Genomic DNA, 25,045 nt, shown 5'->3' on the forward strand with positions numbered 1-25,045 from the left:
GAGTTAACAGGAAGTACAGGAGGGGATCCCTGAGGGGCCCCTGTGTTGAGGATCAGCGTGGCAGATATGTTGTTACCTACCCTTACCACCTGGGGGCAGCCCGTCAGGAAGTCCAGGATCCAGTTGCAGAGGGAGGTGTTTAGTCCCAGGGTCCTTAGCTTAGTTATAAGCTTTGAGGGCACTATGGTATTAAATGCTGAGCTGTAGTCAATGAATAGCATTCTCACATAGATGTTCCTTTAGTCCAGGTGAGAAAGGACAGTGTTGAGTGCAATAGAGATTGCATCCTCTGTGGAGCTGTTGGGGCGGTATGCAAATTGGAGTGGGTCTAGGGTTTCTGGGATAATGGTGTTGATGTGAGCCATGACCAGCCTTTCAAAGCACTTCACGGCTACAGATGTGAGTGCTACGGGTCGGTAGTAATTTAGGCAGGTTACCTTAGTGTTCTTGGGCACAGGGACTATGGTGGGCTGCTTGAAACATGTTGGTATTACAAATTGAAAATGTCAGTGAAGACACCTGCCAGTTGGTCAGCGCATGCTCGGAGTATACGTCCTGGTAATCTGTCTGGCCCTGCGGCCTTGTGAATGTTGAGGTCTTACTCACATCGGCTACGGAGTGTGTGATCACAGTCGTCCGGAACAGCTGGTGCTCTCATGCATGTTTCAGTGTTACTTGCCTCGAAGGGAGCATAGAAGTCATTTAGCTCGTCTGGTAGGTTTGTGTCTGGGCAGCTCGTGGCTTTGCTTCCCGTTGTAGTCTGTAATAGTTTGTAAGCCCTGCAACATCCAACGAGCGTCGTAGCTGGTGCAGTACGATTCAATCTTAGTCCTGTATTGACGCTTTGCCTGTTTGATGGTTTGTCAGAACACATAGCAGAATTTCTTATAAGTTTCCGGGTTATAGGAGTCCCACTCTTTGAAAGCGGCAGCTCTACCCTTTAGTTCAGTGCAGATGTTGCCTGTAATCCATGGCTTCTGGTTGGGGTATGTACGTACGGTCACTGTGGGGACGACGTCATCGATGGACTTATTGATGAAGCCAGTGACTGATGTGGTGTACTCCTCAATGCCATCGGAAGAATCCCGGAACATATTCCAGTCTGTGCTATTATTAGACCTATTATATGGAGGGCGTACTGTTTCTGTGTAGATCTGTGTAGATCTGACACCTGCAGCATTTCTAGCTGTAGCCAATGAAAAACGATATGAGGAGAAAGGTTTGGTCACTCACCCACTACTCCAATGACATGATAAGTAATGTTAGGCTCCGTGTTTTTAACTTGCTGAATAAACAGCTAGTTACATAAATGGATATGCTAGCCCAGGGGTGTCAAACTCAATCAGCACACAGGCCATATAGAAAAAACAACGGATTCGCGGATGAGACATAGCCTATTTGTTTTACAAAAAACGTGCAACTGAGACCCAAACCGGCCATTGTTTTATAAAACAATATTGCCCTTTATAATGTTAACTTATGCACATAGGATGCTATATATAGCATTTTAACATATTAAACCCTCCTGTTATGTTGTGGGTAAATTTGACCCATTTCCACTTTTGAGTTGTCTAAAATTCTAGTTAACCCATCTTTTTATCCATGAAATTTAGGGTCATGTACCTACCTTCAAAATGTGGACACACTGACGTGTTGTGGAATGTCTGTGTAGATTGTGTAGACAAACATGATGTTGTGGGTCATTTTGACCCGGAGGCTTTCATGTGTATAGATATTGGCACGGGTCCAAAATAAACAAGGGTCTTTGATGTATTTTGTTTTGACTGGTTCTGGTTGCACTTTTATAATTATGTTTGGGTGTAAATGACTTTCCCAAGTTTCTCCTTCTCAGTGCGAGAGCAGCAGATCTCTGACACAGACACTCAAAAATTAGCTCCAACAGATTTTCAGTATATGAAGCCTTAGCAGAAATTCTGGACTGACAGTGAAATAGAAGAAGAGGTTTCAGAGACAGAGGACATTTCAGTGATAGAGGACAATGCTGTTGAGGATACAGGTTGTGAATTTTTATTTGGTAGAATTCAGAGGAGGAGTCTGCCATACCATCCCCTCCATCAGATGAGAGAGCATGCAACAACCATCATCCAGAGAAGAGAGGACATAGAAGTCTAAAGATCATATAGAATGGTCACCGTCATAACAATGAAGTCAAGATAGACTGTCAGCTTCCAATGTAATCAAAATTGTTCCAGAGCCTACACGATTTGCTCTGCTCCGCTTGCTAAGACAGTACAACCAGCACCACTTGTGTAGAATGCAAGAAATTAATCTGCAGAAAGCACACACGTACATTGTATTCAACATGTGGAGAGAAAGACTGAAGGGATCATTTTGACCAATAGGGTCAAATCCCACCTAAGTGTTACTGTGAAATACAAAAAAAAATGCCTACTTGGAGAAACAGAAAATGCTTGTTTGTGAGAAAGGAAATTTGCTTAACAAATAGTTATTAAATGTAGAGTTTTTGAAATCAAATGTTCTTGCATTTCTTCTTTCTGAAAGGTCTGACAACAACATAAAGTTTGGGCTGTTTTTACTTGGTTCTTTGACTGTCTTGCGTGTTTTTTAACTGTGCGGGTCAATCTCACCCATAACACAATGGATGTAAAAAATAAATTAAAAAACAGCAAAGCACAAGGGTTAAAACAAAAGAGATAAATAATATATATGTCCAGCTTTTGCTGCTATGCTTGCAGATGTGGATAATATGCTGCAACCTTAACAAAAAAAGTATTTAATAACTCAAAATAACACAAACTTTGCTATATCTTGTTGTAACATTTAAACTTAAAACATGTTGTTGTTGTTTTTTGCACCACATGCATCACCGGTGTGGTTGAATGCAGCATTGCTATATAGTGCACTCAAAATGTATTGTAGTTGAGTAGCCAAGTTGAATTCACCGATGCGAAGACATCAGGCTGTAATTTCATAGAGTAGATGACTCAACTGTTGACTCATTTAGACTTGCTGGTGTGTCCAATTAGCCACGCTATGACTGACTTGTGAGTGTTGCTAGTTTGACTGCATTGACATTCTCAGCCTTATAGTGGTCCGTTTTTGTTCAAAATATTGAGTCATTGAAACTGAAATGGTGCATCCCGAGAGGTTGGGGAAAGGAAACAATGTACCAGGCCATCTGATTCACAATCTGATAGCAATGTTGTTTGGACTACCAAGAAATGCATTGTTGAATTACATTAACCCTTCAGACCACAATAGAATTCTAGAATGCTGCTGTAGATAACTGAACATTTTCAAGAGAAAGCTCATTTTCTCACACATTTTTTTTTTTAAAGACATGGCTCAAAAACAAATGACAATTACAAATTAACTTATTAAATAAGAGGTTGTGCTCTTTAAAACTATGACACCACATTCATGTCAATAGGAATAACACTCATTTTGTCTTCCATTGTGTAAAGACACTCACTATCAAAAAAAGATTAACACCACACAACAAAAAACCCTGGAGTATTTAAATTGTAGTTATTTGACTAAATTACTCACTCAATATGTACCAAGTATAATATACTTCTAAATATTGTTTACATATAAATAATTATCCAAAATGTGACCAGAGGACAATTTTCAGAAAGTGTTATAAAACCACACGAAGTAGGCTATTTGATTGTTACAGAAGTAAGAATTGTTGTCAATGTAAAAAGGCAACAAAAAAAACTATTCAGACTATTTCAAAATGAAGGTAACCGCTCTCATTAAGATTGAGTACAGACCAGGCCTGAAACAAAATGTAGAAATAGTAGCCTACTTTGACAACAATTCAGTAAATGCAACAAGTATTAGATAGTCAGATAAAGAAAGAATATATAAAACAACTGTTCAGAGACAAAATATTTTTAGGACAAATTCATATTTCACACTAGATGTCGACCAATTAATCGGAATGGATGATTAATTAGGGCTGATTCCAAGTTTTTATAACAATTGGTAATCGCCATTGTTGGACACCATCATGGCCGATTACATTGCACTCCACGAGGAGACTGCGTGGCAGGCTGACTACCAGTGCAGCAAGGAGCCATGGTAAGGTGCTAGCTAGCATTAAACATATCTTATAAAAACAATCTTAACATAATCACTAGTTAACTACACACGGTTGATGATATTACTAGTTTATCTAGCCTTTCCTGCTTTGCATATAATCGGTGCGGTGCCTATCATTGAATCATAGCCTACTTCGTCAAACGGTTATTTGCGCATTCGCAAAAAAAACACTGCGTTGCACCAATGTGTACCTAACCATAAACATCAACGCCTTTCTTAAAATCAATACACAAGTATATATTTTTAAACCTGCATATTTAGTTAATATTTGCTGCTAACATTAATTTATTTTAACTAGGGAAATTGTGTCACTTCTCTTGCATTCTGTGCAACAGAGTCAGGCTATATGCAGTAGTTTAGGCCGTCTGGCTCGTTGTGAACTGTGTGATGACTAACTTCGCCAAACGGGGGATGACTTAACAAAAGCGCATTTGCGTAAAAAGCACAATCGTTGCACGAATGTACCTAACCATAAACATCAATGCCTTTCTTAAAATCAATACACAGAGGTATACTTTTTTAAACCTGCATATTTAGTTAAAATAAATCCAAGTTAGCAGGCAATATTAAACTAGGGAAATTGTGTGACTTCTCCTCCGTTAATTGCACGCAGAGTCAGGGCATATGCAACAGTTTGGGCAGCCTGGCTCGTTGCGAACTAATTTGCCAGAATTGTACGTAATTATGACATAACATTGAAGGTTGTGCAATGTAACAGGAATATTTAGACTTATGGATGCCACCCGTTAGATACATAACAGATAAATACATAACAGTTCCGCATTTCACTGAAAGAATAAACATTTTGTTTTCGAAATTATAGTTTCCAGATTTGACCATATTAATGACCTAAGGCTCGTATTTCTGTGTGTTATTATGTTATAATTAAGTCTATGATTTAATATTTGATAGAGCAGTCTGACTGAGCGGTGGTAGGCAGCGGCAGGCTCGTGCATTTGCCAGCAGCTCTTCCCTGTGGTTCAAGCATTGAGCTGTTTATGACTTCCAAGCCTATCAACTCCCGAGATTAGGCTGGTGTAACCGATGTGAAATGGCTAGCTGGTTAGCGGGGTGCACGCTAATAGCGTTTTAATCGGTGACATAACTCGCTCTGAGACCTTGGAGTAGTTGTTCCCCTTGCTCTGTAAGGGCCGCGGCTTTTGTGGTGCGATGGGTAACGATGCTTCGAGGGTGGCTTGTTGTCGATGTGTTCCTGGTTCGAGCCCAGGTAGGGGCGAACAGAGGGACGGAAGCTATACTGTTACATTGGCAATACTAAAGTGCCTATAAGAACATCCAGTAGTCAAAGGTATGTGAAATACAAATCGTATAGAGAGAAATGTTCCTATAATAACTATAACCTAAAACTTCTTACCTGGGAATATTGAAGACTCATGTTAAAAGGAACCACCAACTTTCATATGTTCCCATGTTCTGAGCAAGGAACTTAAAAGTGTATTATATTAAGTTAAAATAAAAGTGTTCATTCAGTATAGTTGTAATTGTCATTATTACAAATAAATAAAAATATGTTTTAAAAAGTTTTTTTATTTTTATATTGGCCAATTAATCGGTATCGGCGTTGAAAAATCAGAATTGGTTGACCTCTATTTCACACCGTCACTTTAGTATTTGCATTTAGCCTACAACATGTCATGGAACTTCTGGAAGCATGGCCCTATCCTGCAATGTGGCACAGAACAAATAGAGCTCCCAAAGGAGGTTTCTACACATCTCCCACTCTTTGCCATGTGTCCACTCCAGATGCACACCGCCCACCCTCTCTTGCGTCCTTCAAACTTCACCTGATTTCAAATTAGTTACAACTTAGTCCACACACCCTGGTGCAACACTCTTGGCTCCCCTCACAATGTGTGCATTTATGATGACAATGTTAAGCATCCCCCAAAACACATACTTCCACAATTTTCTGCCTGTGCGTCCCACATTGTAATAGTTCCTCAGTTGGTCAAGATGGTCGACCCTGCCCATTTTCTTCTTGTAATCCATCACAAGCTCTGGAACATATATTAGTTCCTACCACTTTTAAAAACAACTCCAAAACCACTGCCACTGTCACTTTCAGGCCCAGGCTGTGTTATACAAGGGTTAATGGTGAGAGTTTGGAGAACACACTCCATGGAAATGTACGCGCCCCTCTGGGGTGAGCTCTCCCTCTTCCTCTACTTCAGCCACTCCCTCTGTTTCCTCCTCTTCTCTCCACTCCTCTTCCCCCTCCTCTTTCTCCACATCTCTATCCCTCCAGTCATCTCTAACTCCTCTTCCTCCCTGCCTTTTGCTGCTGAGCGCTGACTCTTTTTTAAATTTATTTTTTTAACAACAAATCAATACAGGAAGTACATGTGGGAACACAAGTATATATAAATAATATACAAAGGACAATTGGGCTAGGGGGTACAACATCACATTACACAAGGACCTTAAGGGACATACATAAACTTATTATTCTAACAGCTTTTTTGTTGGTAGAGTATTTCATTGTCTTAAAAAACAGTTCAATTTCTTTTTGTAAGATAAGAAAATGTGGTATTTTGTTTGTAAATTTACATTTGTGAATATGAAATTTGGGCAAAAGAATAATGAAATTAATTACATACAAATGTTACAGCTTATTTCTATCATAGGTAAAGAATCCAAGCAGTACATCTCTCCACAATAGTGTAAAATCTTCATAAATGTGTTCAACTATAAACCTACTGATGTCTTGCCAGTTTTCTTAGATGCATACAATGCCAAAAAAGAGGCAACACTGTTTCTGGGTGGTCATTACAAAAGGAGCAATTTGAGTTGATGTTTTCCTTAAACTTCTTCATATAGTGGTTGGCAGGATAATATTTATGAATAATTTTAAAGGAAACTTCCTTAATTTTGTTAACAAGTAGGTATGTGTGTGGCAACATCCAAACTTTTTTTCCAACAGATATTATCAATAAATCCATTCCAATAAGGCATGACATAAGGTATAGATACAACATCCTGCTGAAACAAGGATCGTATCGCTCTGTTGTTGAATGGACCAAAAGAGAAACAAATCTTTCCTACTGATGAGTCAACAGGGTCAATAGAAGGTAGGCTCTGAGGGTCAGGTCTTGACACGTTCCTGAATAATAAAGCAACGCCTGAGGGAATGGCATCTAAAACAATTACAAAATCTTTAGGTGTTACAGGGACCTTGTGAAGTGATAATAATTCCTTATAACTGAGTAAAAGACCCTCTGCATTTACCAGTTGGCTCACCAATAAGATATTATTTCGGAACCAATATTCTAAAAACAAAGAAGTATTTTTATACAATATCTCCCGATTATTCCATATTGGAGGTCGACGGATTAATCGGAATGGCCGATTAATTAGGGCCGATTTCAAGTTTTCATAACAATCGGAAATCTGTATTTTTGGCTGCCGTTTTTGCAGATTTTTTAAATTATTATTCTTGATACCTTTATTTAACTAGGCAAGTCAGTTAAGAACAAAGCCTAGTGGTTAGAGTGTTGGACTAGGAACCGAAAGGTTGCAAGTTCAAATCCCCGAGCTGACAAGGTACAAATCTGTCGTTCTGCCCCTGAACAGGCAGTTAACCCACTGTTCCTAGGCTGTCATTGAAAATAAGAATTTGTTCTTAATTAACTGACTTGCCTATTAAAATAAAGGTAAATAAATATTATAATTGCAAACCAACATGAAGTTAAGGCCACCAAAAGTAGAGAAGACATGATGAGGAATAAAATTCCACATAGAAGTGGGTCTTCTTAGGAATTGTTTTATCCAATTGATCTTAAAAGTATTATTTAAGGTAGTAAAGTCCAGAAAATGCAGCCCACCATTCTCATAAGTGTTCATTACAACAGTTTTCCTAATGTAATGGGTACGGTTTCTCGACAGAAAGTTGAAAAGCATCTGGTCTATCTCCTTGCTTATTTTACTGTCAAGATCTAAAGATAGAGCACCATATGCTAGTCTAGAGATACCTTCAGCCTTGGTTATTAGGACTCTTCCTTTTAAAGATAGCCCGGACTCTCCACATCACTTCCTTTGCTTTCACTGACCTAGAGGAACAGAGGGAGAAGAGCAACACATAGGATACAAATGTGGTCAGGAAAATAATCTCTCACACACAGAGGGACACGGTGTGTGAGACTCGCTCTCTCTTTATTTTTCTCAACCACAAAAAAAACTTTTCATAATAAGGGGGTTCCATAATAAATTGTGTGATAAAGTTCAACGGCTCCCATTCCACACACAAGCTCTCTCTCCTCCAATCAACTATTGCTTTCTTGCATGACAGGCTGAACTACAGAGTTCGCCAATGTTAGCTGATTAGTTACGAAGCTGGGACAGTTTCCAAATTAATTGCATCTGCAGAAACAGTTAAAAACTATCGACTTGTTTCCAGGCTATGTAAACAAATATCCACCTCATAATATGAGCTCCACTGCACGGGCATCTGCTACCCTAACACGACAGCTAAGCTGTCAAATAATAGGAATACGAGGCAATGTATGGACTATGAATATCTGCACCTAGAAAACATCACAAACCATAACCAACAGATAAACACAAATGATTCAAGCCTTCACGTCGGTGGCTAGTTAGCTGGATATCTATATGGCTAGCTAGTGAAAGTGACAGCAGCGGTTGACACTTCGTGAGCGCAGCCCAAATTTACCGCTACACGCATTTTCCTGCCTGGCAGACTAACGTTAATTAACTAGCTAGCTGTAGCAAGCAGCTTGGGTCGTTTCCATTTGAATTACATCGGTAGAAACAAAAACAACCAACTAGTTAGCTGACTATATACAACTAAACACTGCAACTATTTCCATGAGACAGAGAGCAATTATTCGAGCTCCACCGCTGATGTCCTCGCCTGTACCAACCACGTTATTATAACATTACAGGATTTGCTCATCCGAGAGCTATTCCCCAAGTTTCACAGCATCAAACATCAACAACACCAAACATTTATCTGCTTTTTACTTATTTCACTCACCTCGACATCATCGCTTTTTAAACGATTCGATCGTTTCCGAATCTACATCACCAACCAACGTAGATACAGCCTCTTTCACAGTGAAAAGCCTTGTCTGGGGTTGGCGCGGTCATTTTGAGTAATGAAGAAAAAAACATTGAAAAGTAAAATGACAGCACACCCTGTTTCCGGTTGATGGCAACAGCCACGCGGATACGACAAGCAAATTCATTTTGCGATATTGACATATATTATTGTTAGAAAAACAAGGCAGTTCGCGGCCACTATTGGAATTTAAAGAAATGCCGTCCATGGCCGCTACGGGTTCTAAATAGTTATTAATCATGCATTAAACTGCATCCATCTATTCTGCCAACAATGCCTTACTTTACAGCATGGATGTTTTTGTTGTCAAATATAACCTATTTTTCAAACCTTTTATAAAGTTGGGTTTGAAGCATAAACTGGGAATTTGATATATATATTTTGATTGTCTGTTTGTTTCATATCGGCAAAGTAGTTAGAACGCTGTCAGTTCCACTTTAAAGTGACCAGTGTTCCATGTCTATTTAAACTCAGCAAAAATTAAACGTCCTCTCACCCTCAACTATGTTTATTTTCAGCAAACTTAACATGTGTAAATATTTGTATAAACATAACAAGATTAAACAACTGAGACATAAACTGAACAAGTTCCACAGACATGTGACTAACATAAATGGATTTGCCAGTTCTTGCTGTGAGATGTTACCCCACTCTTCCACCAAGGCACCTGCACAGTATTCTAATGTACTTTGCACTTTTGTACAGGGATTCCCTGGCAGAGAGAAATTGAGTGTGTGCAGTACACTCCTTTTTTCATATCTAAGAATGAAGCGCTTGCATTATCTACATCGGCCACAAGTGTTGTTGTGGCCGCATTGTGTTATGGGTATGATTGTCACCAGAAGGGACTGGGGAGTTAGTCTGTATCAACATACATATAAAAGTAGCAAAGCTCATGTAAAAAGTTTGAGGAAAACACACCCTTAGTAGGGCATCATTGTAAATAAGAATTTGTTCTTAACTGACTTGCCTAGCTAAATAAAGGTTAAAAAAATTGTCTTCTGAAACCCTAACCCTGGGATAGATTTGTATTTTTAGTGGAACAATTATCCAAGAAGTGCTGTGTTCCTGAGTGGTCCAGCCTCAGTCAGTGACAAGGTTTGAATATTACTGTCTGTCAATGACTCCTTACCAAATTTACTGAGCTTGAGCAATTTTGACAAAAACAATGGATAAATGTTGCCCTAAGAGTTGTGCAAAGTTGGTAGAATCTTTTTCAAAATGATTCCCAGCTATAATGGCTGCCAAAGGCGCTTCCATCAAGTATTAACTCTGGGGAATAAAGACCATTTTTATAGTTTCTGTTAATTAGTATAAAATGTTACTTAGACAATGTGGAGTAGGTTGTGTAGATCGCTAGGGGATCCCCCCTTTGAGATGTTATTTTATGACAGCTAAATGTGAACACTTGTCCATTCTCCCTCTGAGTGGCACACATACACAATCCATGTCTCAATTGTCTCATTAAAGTGGATTTAACAAGTGACATCAATAAGGGATCATATTTTTCACCTAGTTAGTCTATGTCTTTGAAAGACCAGGTGTTCTTAATGTTTTGTATACTCAGTGTATAACGCGGAGGAGCTGTGAGGTGGTAGATAAACGTTGACTTGACTAGAGTTGGGGACATGAGTGGGCTCTGTGAATACCACAATCCATGTTTGATTTTGCCTGGGAAACTGGTATCAGTCATGGTAGGCATTCATTGCGGTTAGAAAGGTAGGCTATGGAATGCCATTTGGGTCTTTATGTGTCAAAAAGGATACAGGTCAAGTAACACTATTTAAAGTGTCAAATAAGCTTGTTGACCAAATGCTTGTGGAAGGTGCCAAGATGGCGGCTTGAACAGACGCTTTTTTACCAAGCTCCGTACCAAACTTCAGAAAGATTGTGAAAAAAAAAGTTTACAGTCATTACTATTTTTATTTGTTCAAGATATAAGACCTTTCCTGTGACTTGAATGATAATTTGATAATTTATTTCGGCATGTCCATGCAAAGTCGTGACAAAAAAAGAAAGTTAGCCGTTCTATTGCTAATCAACAAGAGAGAAACGTGCTTATAGATAACTGCCATAACTACGCTTGGCCTATGGATAATATCATGCTTTCGAATGCTGTTGAAGATGACGATGACGAATTCCCCTCTTTACCGGTTACTCCGTGCAAACCTCCACCCTCCAAAAAAACCAACATGAACTCTGACATCGTGGCGACCCTCTCCTTACTCATCAACTCCAGGTGTGACGCCATTGAGAAAATGGTAGGCGCGAACACCATGGTTATCGAAGGCTTGAAAAAGACTGTGGAGTTTGCATGTGGTGAAATTAAGGATGTGAAAACGAGTGGCAAAAGTTGAAAAAAATGTGGAAAGGGTGGAAAAGAATAACAATGTCTACCATAGACGTCTCACTGATCTGGAACAATACACAAGAAAATGGAACCTGAGACTCCACGGCTTGCCAGAGGTGGACAATGAAGAGGAGAGGCTATCCGTATCTGCCAAGAAGTTTTGCCTGCAGAGAAGAACAAAGTTGGTGATACCATCGACGTTGTGCATCGCCTCGGCAAGAAGCAACAGCAAAACGATTCAAGACCTAGGGGTATCATCATCCTATTCACTACCAGATTAATTCACTACCAGATTCTACAGGGATGCTGTCTGGAAAGCTGCTAAGAAGAACGCCTTCCTTCAGAGCCATGGTATGCGTTTTGCCGAGCATCTCAGCCCGGAAGACATAGAAAGAAGAAACAAGTTGTGGCCAACGATCAAGATAGCACGAAATGAGGGGAAGGCTGCTTACTTCGTTGGAGGACAAGGCTTCATCAACGGTTCAGAAATCCATATTCTTCCCTAAAATCTCACCAGAAGGAACAGGTTGATGGTTTCAGCCATGGTATTCTCATTTTCCTTATGTTGTTTCCCTAACAAGCATCAGGTGACTATTTTTCAGGAAAACTCAGGTACCTCAATTTATTTATTTATTAGTTTGTTCTTGTATGACCAGAAGACCTATTTTGTTTACAAACTTACGAAGAAGACTGAAAGCTGTATTTATGTTTTATGTATTCAGTAACTAAGATACGGTTTTAAAGAGCATACAGGTCTGCTCTGACTTTACACGGTTATTGCTCTATTTAGTTATTAATACTTATTTCCAAAAAAGGTCAGGAACATTTATATGTAAAACATTTTTTATTCAATTATTTTATGATCAGTTTTCATATGTACTTAAAATAGTAGGTACCCTTTTATTTAAATTATTATTTGTTGTTTTATTTCTCAGAATATTTCCTGATTACACTAAAGAGGGTTTTTAGTCTCTCTTACTACAATAACCCTTGGTTTGGTATTGAACATAATTTCCAGTTGAGTTGAATTTCAAAGCCAGATAACATCTAGCTCAAAGGTTATGGAATAAGCTATTTTCACTTTAAATTGACTTAAATGGTGCAGATCTCGGTTCCTTATCGTTTACGTTCACTGCTCCTATGTCTGACTCATCCTACTACAGTTTATACTTTTATATAATCTTTGTTGTTTTGTCTTTGTCTATAGTATCTCTTAATGCTAGGGGGTTACGAAACAATGTGAAGCGCAAGGCCTTATTTTTATTTGCTAAAGAATTTCGAACAGATTTTTGCTTTTTTCAAGAGTCTCACTCAATTTTGGCTGATGCCAACTTCTGGAGGCCACAGTGGGGCAACGATATTTGGCTTTCCCATGGATCTGAACGCTCCGCTGGTGTCACTACAATGAAAAATACCTTTGGTGGTAATATTCTACACTCGGAATGTGACCCCTTTGGTCACTTTATTTGTCTTGTGATCAGTTACAATGACATTACGCTCATTACTGTAAACTTCTACGGGTACAACACCAAACATGAGAATGATGAGTTGCTTGAATCTATAGAGAAACATATACTTCACTGGTTATCTAAATTTCCCAATTCGTTATTATTGATAGGAGGGGACTTTAACATTACAATAGATAACTCAACTGATAGATGGCCCCCAGGTATGCCAACCAATCAGAATTTGGGTTTAATACTTTTTATGGAAAAGTTTGATCTTACTGATATATGGAGAGAGAGGTTTCCGGCCGAAAGATTATTCACTTGGAGTAACAAAACAGGTTCCAGACAATCCAGAATAGATTTTTGGCTTATATCCAAATGTATTGATGGTGAGTGTGTTACTACAAATATTTGTACTACTCCCCTCACAGATCATAGGGCTATTTACATTGATATCAAAATATTTACCCCTGATACGAACCTTGGTAGAGCATCCTACTAGAAGCTAAATAGCTCATTATTAAATAATGATATAGTTTAATTTGAGGTTAAAGATCTGCTCTCACACTTTTGGGAAAGGGCTTGTGAAGAAAAATCTTATTGCAAGAACTGGGAGCTCTTTAAATTTGAGGTGTCCAAATACCTTAGAAAATATGGTAGTAATCTTGCTAAGACCAGAAGAGCTGAGGAGGAAAAGGTGATCATTAAGATAACTTCCCTTTCTCAGAGGTCCCCAGCCGACCTCTTGGGGGAGGAGAAGATGGAACTAATTGAGTTACAAAATAAGCTGGATAATATATACAAATTAAAAGCAGAAGGAGCCTTTATTAGATCTAGGAAAAAATGGATTGAGGAGGAAGAACAGAATTCATCCTATTTCTTTAGACTTGAGAAATTTCACTCTAAAAATAACACTATCCATAGGTTAAATATTGATGGTGTTATTACAGATGACCAAAAATGAATCGCTAAATACTGTAGCAATTTTTACAGAAAATTGTATAGCTCTACGTACTGTCAGGAATCCACAGATATGTTTTTTAACTCACTGAATAATGTTCACTCTATCAGTGATATAGAATCTAAACAATGTGATGAACCCATCAAAGTTGAAGAGATTATAGAGTCTATCAAACATCAAAAGAACAATAAATCACCAGGTCTTCATGGAATTACATCAGAATTTTACAAATTATTTTCTGAACAAGTAACTCCCTTCCTATTTGAAGTCTTTTTAGAGAGTATTAAAAACAATGTTCTCCCTCCTACAATCAGTCAGGGGTTAATAACACTGATACCTAAGCCTAAAAAGAAGTGCTGCTCATCAATAACTGGCATCCAATTTGTCTTCTTAATAATGACTATACGATATTAGCCTTACTACTTGCAAAAATAATTAAATAAGTACTGGATGCAATCATTGATGAAACACAGTCTGGCTTCATGAGGAACAGACATATTTCTAACAATGTCAGACTAGTATTAGACATACTTGACTACTCAGACCTAATAACTGAGGATAGCTTCATATTATTTTTTGATTTTTATAAAGCATTTGACACAGTAGAGCATCAGTTTCTCTTCCACTCCCTTGAGAGACTTGGCTTTGGGGAGTTTTTCTGTAAGGCTAGTAAGACTCTCTATGCAAATGGTAACAGCTCTATCAAATTGAAATATGGCACCTCACCTAGATTTGAGTTAAAGAGAGGAATTAGGCAAGGTTGTCCTCTCTCTTTTATAAATCACCCAACTTCTTACAAATTCTTTAAATAATAGTCCTGTACAAGATATTTCCATAGCTGGTAAAGAAATTATTATAAGCCAGCTGGCTGACGATACTACACTTTTTCTGAAAGACTCTAACCAAATTCCCATATCGATCAATGTGATAGAATCATTTTCCAAAGCATCTGGTCTATATCTTAACATTAATACATGTGAACTCATAGCTGTCAAAGATTGTGTGACACCTTCGTATTCCAGTAAAAGAAGAACTTACATATTTAGGCAGAACCATTACAAAGCATCAGAAGTCTAGAGGCTTACTACATTTTAACCCTCTTATTAAAAAACCCCAGAAGAAACTAAATCAATGGCTACAGAGGGACTTATCTTTAAAAGGTAGAGTCCTAATAACCAAGGCTGAAGTTATCTCTAGACTAACATATGGTGCTCTATCTTTATATCTTGACAGTAAAATAAGCAAGGATATAGACCAGATGCTTTTCAACTTTCTGTGGAGAAACGTACCCATTACATTAGGAAAACTGTTGTAATGAACACTTATGAGAATTGTGGACTGAATTTTCTGGACTTTACTACTTTAAATAATACTTTTAAAATCAATTGGATAAAACAATTCCTAAGAAGACCCACTTCTATGTGGAATTTTATTCCTCATCATGTCTCCTCTACTTTTGGTGGCCTTAACTTCATGTTGTTTTGCAATTATAATATTGACAAAGTTCCAGTGAAACTGTCACGGTCGTCCTCCTCTTCATCTGAAGAGGAGAGGCAAGAAGGATCGGAGGACCAAAATGCGGCGTGATATGTGTTCATCATGAATTTTAATAAAGAAAACACTGAAACACTATACAAAAACAGTAAACAAAATAACAACCGTGAAGCTAATGCGAGCTGCGCTGAATCAAGCCATCAACATAGACAATCACCCACAAAACAAACAGTGCAAACCAGGCTACCTAAGTATTATTCTCAATCAGAGACAACTATTGACACCTGCCTCTGATTGAGAACCATACTAGGCCGAAACATACAAATCCCAAATCATAGAAAATCAAACATAGACTGCCCACCCAACTCACGCCCTGACCATACTAAATGAATACAAAACAAAGGAAATAAAGGTCAGAACGTGACAGAAACTTTCTGCTTTTCATCGGCAGGTTTTCTTGTCATGGTCCTTAATTTATAAACACAATTTTTCTCCACACAGATATTATATATGGAATAATCGGGATATATTGTATAAAAATACTTCTTTGTTTTTAGAATATTGGTTCCTAAATAATATCCTATTGGTGAGCCAACTGGTAAATGCAGAGGGTCTTTTACTCAGTTATAAAGAATTCTTATCACTTTACAAGGTCCCTGTAACACCTAAAGATTTTGCAATTGTTTTAGATGTCATTCCCTCAGGTGTTGCTATGTTATTCAGGAATGTGTCAAGACCTGACCCTCAGAGCCTACCTTCTATTGACCATGTTGACTCATCAGTAGGAAAGATTTGTTTCTCTTTTGGTCCATTCAACAACAGAGCGATACGATCCTTGTTTCAGCAGGATGTTGTATCTATACCTTATGTCATGCCTTATTGGAATGGATTTATTGATAATATCTGTTGGAAAAAAGTTTGGATGTTGCCACACACATACCTACTTGTTAACAAAATTAAGGAAGTTTCCTTTAAAATTATTCATAAATATTATCCTGCCAACCACTATATGAAGAAGTTTAAGGAAAACATCAACTCAAATTGCTCCTTTTGTAATGACCACCCAGAAACAGTGTTGCCTCTTTTTTGGCATTGTATGCATCTAAGAAAACTGGCAAGACATCAGTAGGTTTATAATTGAACACATTTATGAAGATTTTACACTATTGTGGAGAGATGTAGTGTTTGGATTCTTTACATACAATATAAATAAGCTGAAACATTTTTATGTAATTAATTTCATTATTCTTTTGGCCAAATTTCCTATACACAAATGTAAATTTACAAACAGAAAACCACATTTTCGTACCCTATAAAAAGAAATGGAATGGTATATGCATGTCCCTTAAGGTCCTTGTGTAATTGTAATGTGATATTGTACCACCTAGCTCGATTGTCCATTGTTTGTAATCTATGTATGCTTGTGTTCCCTCATGTGCTGTATGTATTGATTTGTTGTTAATAAAAATAAAAAAGCTTGTTGACCAATCAGGACCTGAATTTGACTGCACGTCACATAATAATTTAACGCATTCATTTCTTTTTTACGTAGTTATTACACATTGATTACACTATCATTCGTATTTTATATGTCACAACGATTCATCATATGTATGCTATGATGCTGGTAAAGTTGTCTCGCGCACGTGCCCTTCCCCAAGCTCTGGACAGTGCTGGTCATAAAAAAGCAAGTTAGCTGATGGAGGCAAACAATGTTCTTCCCCAAAAACACAGCAAAACGACATATGTTTAATTTGCTATAGTTAGCTAATAGCTAGGTGTCATCTAAAATAACCCCAATTTGTAAAACAGTTCTTTGCGGTTAGCCATCAAAATAAAAGTATGTCATCGACAGTGATGCAAAGAGGTGATTTCCCACAGTCAAAGCTACGATGCATATATTTCCGTAAACTCTTCAGTTGTGTTCTCTGGGTGTCATCGAATAGACTGATACCCCATTTCATTGCTCCACATTCCAACACTCCAACCATGTTTAACATGATCAAGTCTAAATATGGCATGATTTCACCAATTGTAACCTTCTGCTTCACTTTCAAAGAGGAACTTTTATTTTAAAGGCGAATCGCAAATTGTGGCTAATCCTTATTGTGGCTAGCTTCACAACACATAACCCGGTCCGGTCAAACCATAGTACTGTATAGTTGTCAGATTAAGTTAATTGAATGCTTATAGCATTAGTTTTGGGCAGCAGGGTTAAATAGAAGTCTAGCTAGTTTTTTTTTTCAATAGCAGAACAAGTGTCTACCTAGCTAATACTTACACGGATTCCTAAACCATTGCTAAGAATATTGAAAATTACTTCAGTTTCTACTGTTAATTGTTTTCAGACTGGTTGCATTGGTGCTAGCTAGGTACCAAGCTAAAGCTAGCTAGTTACCCCAGAAGTTGCTGAAACAGACGTTTTCACATTCGACCTAACAAATAATGCCTTATTACTACCATCGCAGTATTGTACAGCTTTGACAGTGATCGTAATGGTGGCACTTGGCTTGCACGTGCAAATTCAGCACACACAACATTCTATAATAGAATTGTGATATTTGACGAGTCAAATTAAAAGCTTATTTGTGTCACGGTCGTCCTCTTCGTCTGAAGAGGAGAGGCGAGAAGGATCGGAGGATCAAAATGCGGCGTGATATGTGTTCATGAATTTTAATAAAGAAAACACTGAACACTGAAACACTATACAAAAACAGTAAACAAAATAACAACCGTGAAGCTAATGCGAGCTGCGCTGAAACAAGCCATCAACATAGACAATCACCCACAAACAAACAGTGCAACCCAGGCTACCGAAGTATGATTCTCAATCAGAGACAACTAATGACACCTGCCTCTGATTGAGAACCATACTAGGCCGAAACATAGAAATCCCAAATCATAGAAAATCAAACATAGACTGCCCACCCAACTCACGCCCTGACCATACTAAATAAATACAAAACAGGAAATAAAGGTCAGAACGTGACAATTTGGCGTGTATCTTTTCTGATACGCCAAGACCCAAACAGCGTTCCATAGCAGGCCAGTAACCAGAGGGTTGCTGGTTCGAATCTCATGTTCAGAATGAAAAATCTGTCCTAATGTATTTTATCCCAGGTGCCACCTACTTCCATTGTGCCATAAAAATGTTGCAACTACAGTGCTCCGGGCTGATGATGTGCTGCTTCTAGCCTGTTGTGTGTGTATACACTGTAGAACAATTCCCATCATTTTTCAGTTACTGTACCACAAACTGAATTTACAGTGCCTTGCGAAAGTATTTGGCCCCCTTGAACTTTGCGACCTTTTGCCACATTTCAGGCTTCAAACATAAAGATATAAAACTGTATTTTTTTGTGAAGAATCAACAACAAGTGGGACACAATCATGAAGTGGAACAACATTTATTGGATATTTCAAACTTTTTTAACAAATCAAAAACTGAAAAATTGGGCGTGCAAAATTATTCAGCCCCTTTACTTTCAGTGCAGCAAACTCTCCAGAAGTTCAGTGAGGATCTCTGAATGATCCAATGTTGACCTAAATGACTAAATCAAATCAAATAAAATAAAATGATGATAAATACAATCCACCTGTGTGTAATCAAGTCTCCGTATAAATGCACCTGCACTGTGATAGTCTCAGAGGTCCGTTAAAAGCGCAGAGAGCATCATGAAGAACAAGGAACACACCAGGCAGGTCCGAGATACTGTTGAGAAGAAGTTTAAAGCCGGATTTGGATACAAAAAGATTTCCCAAGCTTTAAACATCCCAAGGAGCACTGTGCAAGCGATAATATTGCAATGGAAGGAGTATCAGACCACTGCAAATCTACCAAGACCTGGCCGTCCCTCTAAACTTTCAGCTCATACAAGGAGAAGACTGATCAGAGATGCAGCCAAGAGGCCCATGATCACTCTGGATGAACTGCAGAGATCTACAGCTGAGGTGGGAGACTCTGTCTATAGGACAACAATCAGTCGTATATTGCACAAATCTGGCCTTTATGGAAGAGTGGCAAGAAGAAAGACATTTCTGAAAAGATATCTATAAAAAGTGTCGTTTAAAGTTTGCCACAAGCCACATGGAGACACACCAAACATGTGGAAGAAGGTGCTCTGGTCAGATGAAACCAAAATTGAACTTTTTGGCAACAATGCAAAACGTTATGTTTGGCGTAAAAGCAACACAGCTCATGACCCTGAACACACCATCCCCACTGTCAAACATGGTGGTGGCAGCATCATGGTTTGGGCCTGCTTTTCTTCAGCAGGGACAGGGAAGATGGTTAAAATTGATGGGAAGATGGATGGAGCCAAATACAGGACCATTCTGGAAGAAAACCCGATGGAGTCTGCAAAAGACCTGAGACTGGGACGGAGATTTGTCTTCCAACAAGACAATGATCCAAAACATAAAGCAAAATCTACAATGGAATGGTTCAAAAATAAACATATCCAGGTGTTAGAATGGCCAAGTCAAAGTCCAGACCTGAATCCAATTGAGAATCTGTGGAAAGAACTGAAAACTGCTGTTCACAAATGCTCTCCATCCAACCTCACTGAGCTCGAGCTGTTTTGCAAGGAGGAATGGGAAAAAAAATTCAGTCTCTCGATGTGCAAAACTGATAGAGACATACCCCAAGCGACTTACAGCTGTAATCGCAGCAAAAGGTGGCGCTACAAAGTATTAACTTAAGGGGGCTGAATAATTTTGCACGCCCAATTTTTCAGTTTTTGATTTGTTAAAAAAGTTTGAAATATCCAATAAATGTCGTTCCACTTCATGATTGTGTCCCACTTGTTGTTGATTCTTCACAAAAAAATACAGTTTTATATCTTTATGTTTGAAGCCTGAAATGTGGCAAAAGGTCGCAAAGTTCAAGGGGGCCGAATACTTTCGCAAGGCACTGTAGCTTTGCCCGGAGTACCCCTGATGTACCCCCTCATGTGCATCTTACCAGTAGGCCTATGGTCTCATGAGTCTTCTCAAGTACCCTCTGTGGATAGGCCAAGTACCCACAGGGGTCCTAGTACCCATGGTTAGGAACCACTACTGTAGAACACTCAGCTGAGATATCAGTTAAACAGAGGTTTCATCTTCTCATTTTATTTATGAAACAAAAAGAGTACAAAAGGGTTTCTAATGGAAAAAGGAGAAGTGCATAAAGGTCACAACAGCAGCAACAGAAACAGTAGTGAAAACCAGCCGAATCAAAACCAATAAAAACATTTGTTACTTTCACTTTCAGAGCAGTCATATGTAATACATCTCTGTACACTGATACAATGATGTCAAAACCGAGCGAGAGGGAGAAAGATGAAAGTAAATAGTAAGGCAAGAGTGATACTAAACTAACAGTTCCAGTCAGTGATCAGGGACAGGAAATACAGTACTCTGATGTGACACACATTTTAAAGATGTACAAGACTTCTTATTCTCAAAATGTACAATATGACAATAACGATAAACAAATAGAAGAAACATCAGTATATAGATTTCAATCACCTATACTTTTAACCACATACTACACAGAAACAATGATTTATTGGCATTAAATACAATGGCTTATTACCATAAAAGTTGCATTAAAACCGAAAGCTCATGCACCTTATTATCAACTATGTGATCTACTATGAAGACCAATGGAATCATTTTCATGAAAGTTAATTACATGACAGTTGATATCATATCGAAAAATAATTTGTATTTCTACATTCATCATCATTCCCTGAATATCATCTTTATAAAAATGCTGTTCTTGTGCAAGCCTGTGTGTGTGTGTGTGTGTGTGTGTGTGTGTGTGTGTGTGTGTGTGTGTGTGTGTGTGTGTGTGTGTGTGCGTGCGCGCATGTGTGTTGTCCCCAGCCCCTCAGTGCTGACATTGTGTCCCCAGCAGGTAGTGCAGTCCCAGAGTCAGCTTCTTCACCATCAAGTTGTTCTTGCCTTTCGAGGTGAAGTGTAGAGTGGCGATCTCCCCCTTCCTGAGGTACACTGTCTGGTGGAGGAGAGAATCCCTACAGTCCTCTTCTCTGGCCTGCAGGCTGAAGCTGGCCAGCTCCCGACTCCCCTCCCTCAGCTCCAGGGTCCCGTTGCCTAACTGTCCATCCAGACCCTCACTGCACACCTCCATGTACAGCATGTAAGGACCAGTACACCTGATCTGAATCCCAGTATCGCCGCTGAGATTCATTGTATGGTTAACGTACCTCTTAAAACTGACTGGCGTATTGTCTGGGATGTCTGCAGAGACTGGGAGGGGAGGAAATGAGGGTGGATAGGGATAACCTCCTGCATCACTTTCATGTTATAACATATTCTTCACCTGCTACATTTCAGTTGAATGCATTGTTGTACAACTGACTTAGGTATCCCCCTTTCCTAGCCTTATAATTTATTATTACACCGTTGTAACACCTACTGTTAAAAATGTGTGAATAACAGGATGTTTGTTATGAGGCCAAGTGTAACGAGATAGAGTATTACGAACAGGGGATAACTCACCTGTAACAGGGTCAAAGTGGATGTAGATCTCACTCTCCTCCGGCCTCTCAGACACCTGGCACAGCAGAACACACACCGTCAGAGAACACACAACACACGCATGTTTATGGTCTGTGGTCTGTGGTTGTCCGTCCTGCTTTCCTGTTATTAATATGAGTGAGTCAGTGTGTCAGTAAGGGACATCCTCTATGTCTCCCTGATAACCCGTCAGAAAGGTTACAGAGCACTGGGGAGTCCTGTGGTCTGTATGGGGGCTGCCCCTACACACTGATCTAAGGTCAGCTTATGGTTAGGATGGGGATGGGTAAGACGATCCTAGATCTGAGCGTATTCAAGTGCCAATGCATTTGTTAAATTTAAACATTTGTTACATTTAAATAAAGGTTATTATTATTATATATATATGTTTTAATACATTGGTTGGTTGCTCTCAATAAAGAGTTATGGCAACCCTTCCAAACAGCCTATTGACATGGAGGTGGCATCGAATTGTAGATATGAAGACTTGGTGACCGCAACGTGCGTCCAAGTTCTGTAATTCTCCAACTGTGGCCCGTGGACTTTTCTTTACCTCCCGAACCGTCTTCCTCACTGTGTGTGGGGACAAGATAGACCTGCGTATAATACCAGGCAAGTTTACCACTGTTCTAGTTTTAAACGTCTTAATGGTTGCCCCAATTGTGGTAAGTGGTGTATCTTTATTTTTTCAAAGCTTTTTTTTTAACCCATTGCCTGTTTTATGAAAGTCAACAACCATGTGTCTTTTTTTATTTGTGAGCTCTTTGGATGGATGACAAAGGGATTTTACATGTGTGTTACCTCATTTGTATACTCCAGTGAAACAGAAAGGCCACAATACAGTTCCTTAAACTGAGATTAACTATTAATGCAGACTTCATTTTGTTTGATTTTATTTTCAAGAATCGTAGGGATGCCAATCCTTTTGACACCTATCTTTTTTTAAATTATAATTGTTAAACAAAATATCTTTCTCTGAGCAATTGTATTAGTATAAAATAATATAATTTCCCAATTTGTTTGAATACAATATTGCTCAGTATTTGCATTATTTATTTTATACTTTTTTGCTAATCTTTACCAAGGGTGCCAATAATTTTGGAGGTGACTGTATATGAACACTGACAGAGAGGGTGATATGATTAACTTGCTATGCTTGGTTGTTTATGATTAGTTTGTGTGCATTGCTGTGGTATGGTTTATGATGACATCTAGTGGTTTAGGACTAGTCAATTCCCCCGAACTTGTAAAGTAAATAGCCTTATCAATAGTGCGTTTATTTGTTGGTGATGTAAGAAGCGCTTTCTATTTTCCCATTGTGTCAAAACATTCAATTGCAGGTCAATTGCAGGGGGTACGCATTAGCATTTACCCTGTATACGTGATGAATACACTTTGATTTGATTTTAGATCTGTGTGTGCAGAATTCTCTGGCTCTTTTTGGTTATTAAAAAAAAGAGATAAGCATGCATAGATAAAATCAGTCTTCTTGTAGCTACTCACACGTTGATGCTCAAGCCAGAAGCAATAGAAGCTTACAGCCAAACAAACTGCCACGAGCGCGTTCTGAACAGACAGGACCACCGCCAGCCTCCAGCTTCTCCGGAGAGGATGCGCCCGAACAGTGACGTACTCCATCTCCGTCTCCACGTGAACTTCTCCATCCATTACTGGTTTGTACAATGTCTTGACACACTGTCCAATATTAAGCTTCTTTGTACCTGTCTTTCCCAGTCTAAACTATTATATTACATGGCATTTTATAGCAAATGATTATTCTACATACAGTAATCATCGCGCGCTTGTGAGAATGCTCAGTGGCATCTCGGCTCTGTGTTTTAATAAACCGGCAAGTGGGTATGAGAGGAGTGACTGAAAACATCCCACTCATCCTAAGAAAATTAAAAAAACACAAACTCTTCTATGTTTCATGTTTTCAGTTTCTAAAATAGGATTGTTGACTGGTGACATTTGTTAGTTTCAGCTCCTAACTGGCAAGATCCGGTAGCCACGCATACATCGCTCTCTATTGGTGCAAACAGGCTAGCATAGGTAGTGTGAGATATCAAAAGCCAATCCATTAGGGGCTGGAAATTGTTGTGAGCTTCGATTGGTCAATAGCAAAGCGATGTTACGGAATTTGTATAATATATTCAGCTTTCCCCAACTTTGGTCCGACCCTTTTCACGTCCCTTGTCTTGCTCGCCCAACGGTCTCTCTGCCCACATCGCTTCTGTCATTAAAAATTAATGGGCTTCCGTTTCATCGCCCGAAGCCCGGCGTGTTTATTTGTATAACTGATACTCACAGTTATCAGGAAACGGATGGTGGGTAATATGACCTGTAATATGTTATATGTATATTATATGAAGGTAAACAATGTCAGAACATGACCAGACATGTATCTCTCGGTGGTTTGTCTGATGAAAACCTTGACTAAGATCAGGTCTCGATAAGGAAATCTGAAAGTGCCTTTCACACTCATCTCTTTTTCTCTCTTCCCTTATCTCACCTTTTTTTTCTCCCCTCGCCTCGCCTCTGTCTACCTCTACTCCCTATCTCTTCATTTCACAATATCTTTCTCTCCACTAACCTTCTTCCTGTCTTTCTCACATCTCTCTCCTCAGCCCAGCCACATACTCATGGGGATGTGACTGTGAAAAGCCACAGAGCTAGAGTGGGACTACTGGAATCTGGTCAGTTTCAAAGGTCACTAGGTAACTGCCAACATAAAGGAAACACTTAAAGTGGAAATGACAGCATTTTAACTACTTTGCAGATATGAAAAACAGAAAATCATAATATTAGTAAAAAAATATCACATTCCCAGTTTATGCTACAAAACCAACTTTATAAGTACACTAAGGCATTGTGGGTAGAATAGATGGATGCATGATTAATACAATTCACCAATACATTTCTTGGTAGTCCCAACAATATTGCTATCAGGTTGTAAATCACAGCTGGCCTGGTACATTGTTTGCTGCCTCCTGAACTGTTTCAGTTTCAATTGCTCAATATTCTGGACAAAAATGGACGAATGTAACTAAGGCTGGGAATGTCAACACAATCAAACTAGCAAG

At 38.8% G+C, this 25,045-nt stretch overlaps 1 long non-coding RNA gene across 1 annotated transcript; it reads left to right on the top strand.

The window, feature by feature from the left end:
- Window positions 1–3,855: 3,855 nt before the first annotated feature.
- On the top strand, window positions 3,856–22,342 carry LOC121846205. The gene is made up of 2 exons (XR_006083126.1): window positions 3,856–4,068; window positions 21,340–22,342. It is a non-coding gene; the product is annotated as an uncharacterized LOC121846205 (long non-coding RNA).
- The last annotated feature ends 2,703 nt before the right edge of the window (window positions 22,343–25,045 follow it).

Source organism: Oncorhynchus tshawytscha, linkage group LG01 (assembly GCF_018296145.1).
Source record: "Oncorhynchus tshawytscha isolate Ot180627B linkage group LG01, Otsh_v2.0, whole genome shotgun sequence".
In the NCBI taxonomy this organism is placed as follows: domain Eukaryota; kingdom Metazoa; phylum Chordata; class Actinopteri; order Salmoniformes; family Salmonidae; genus Oncorhynchus; species Oncorhynchus tshawytscha.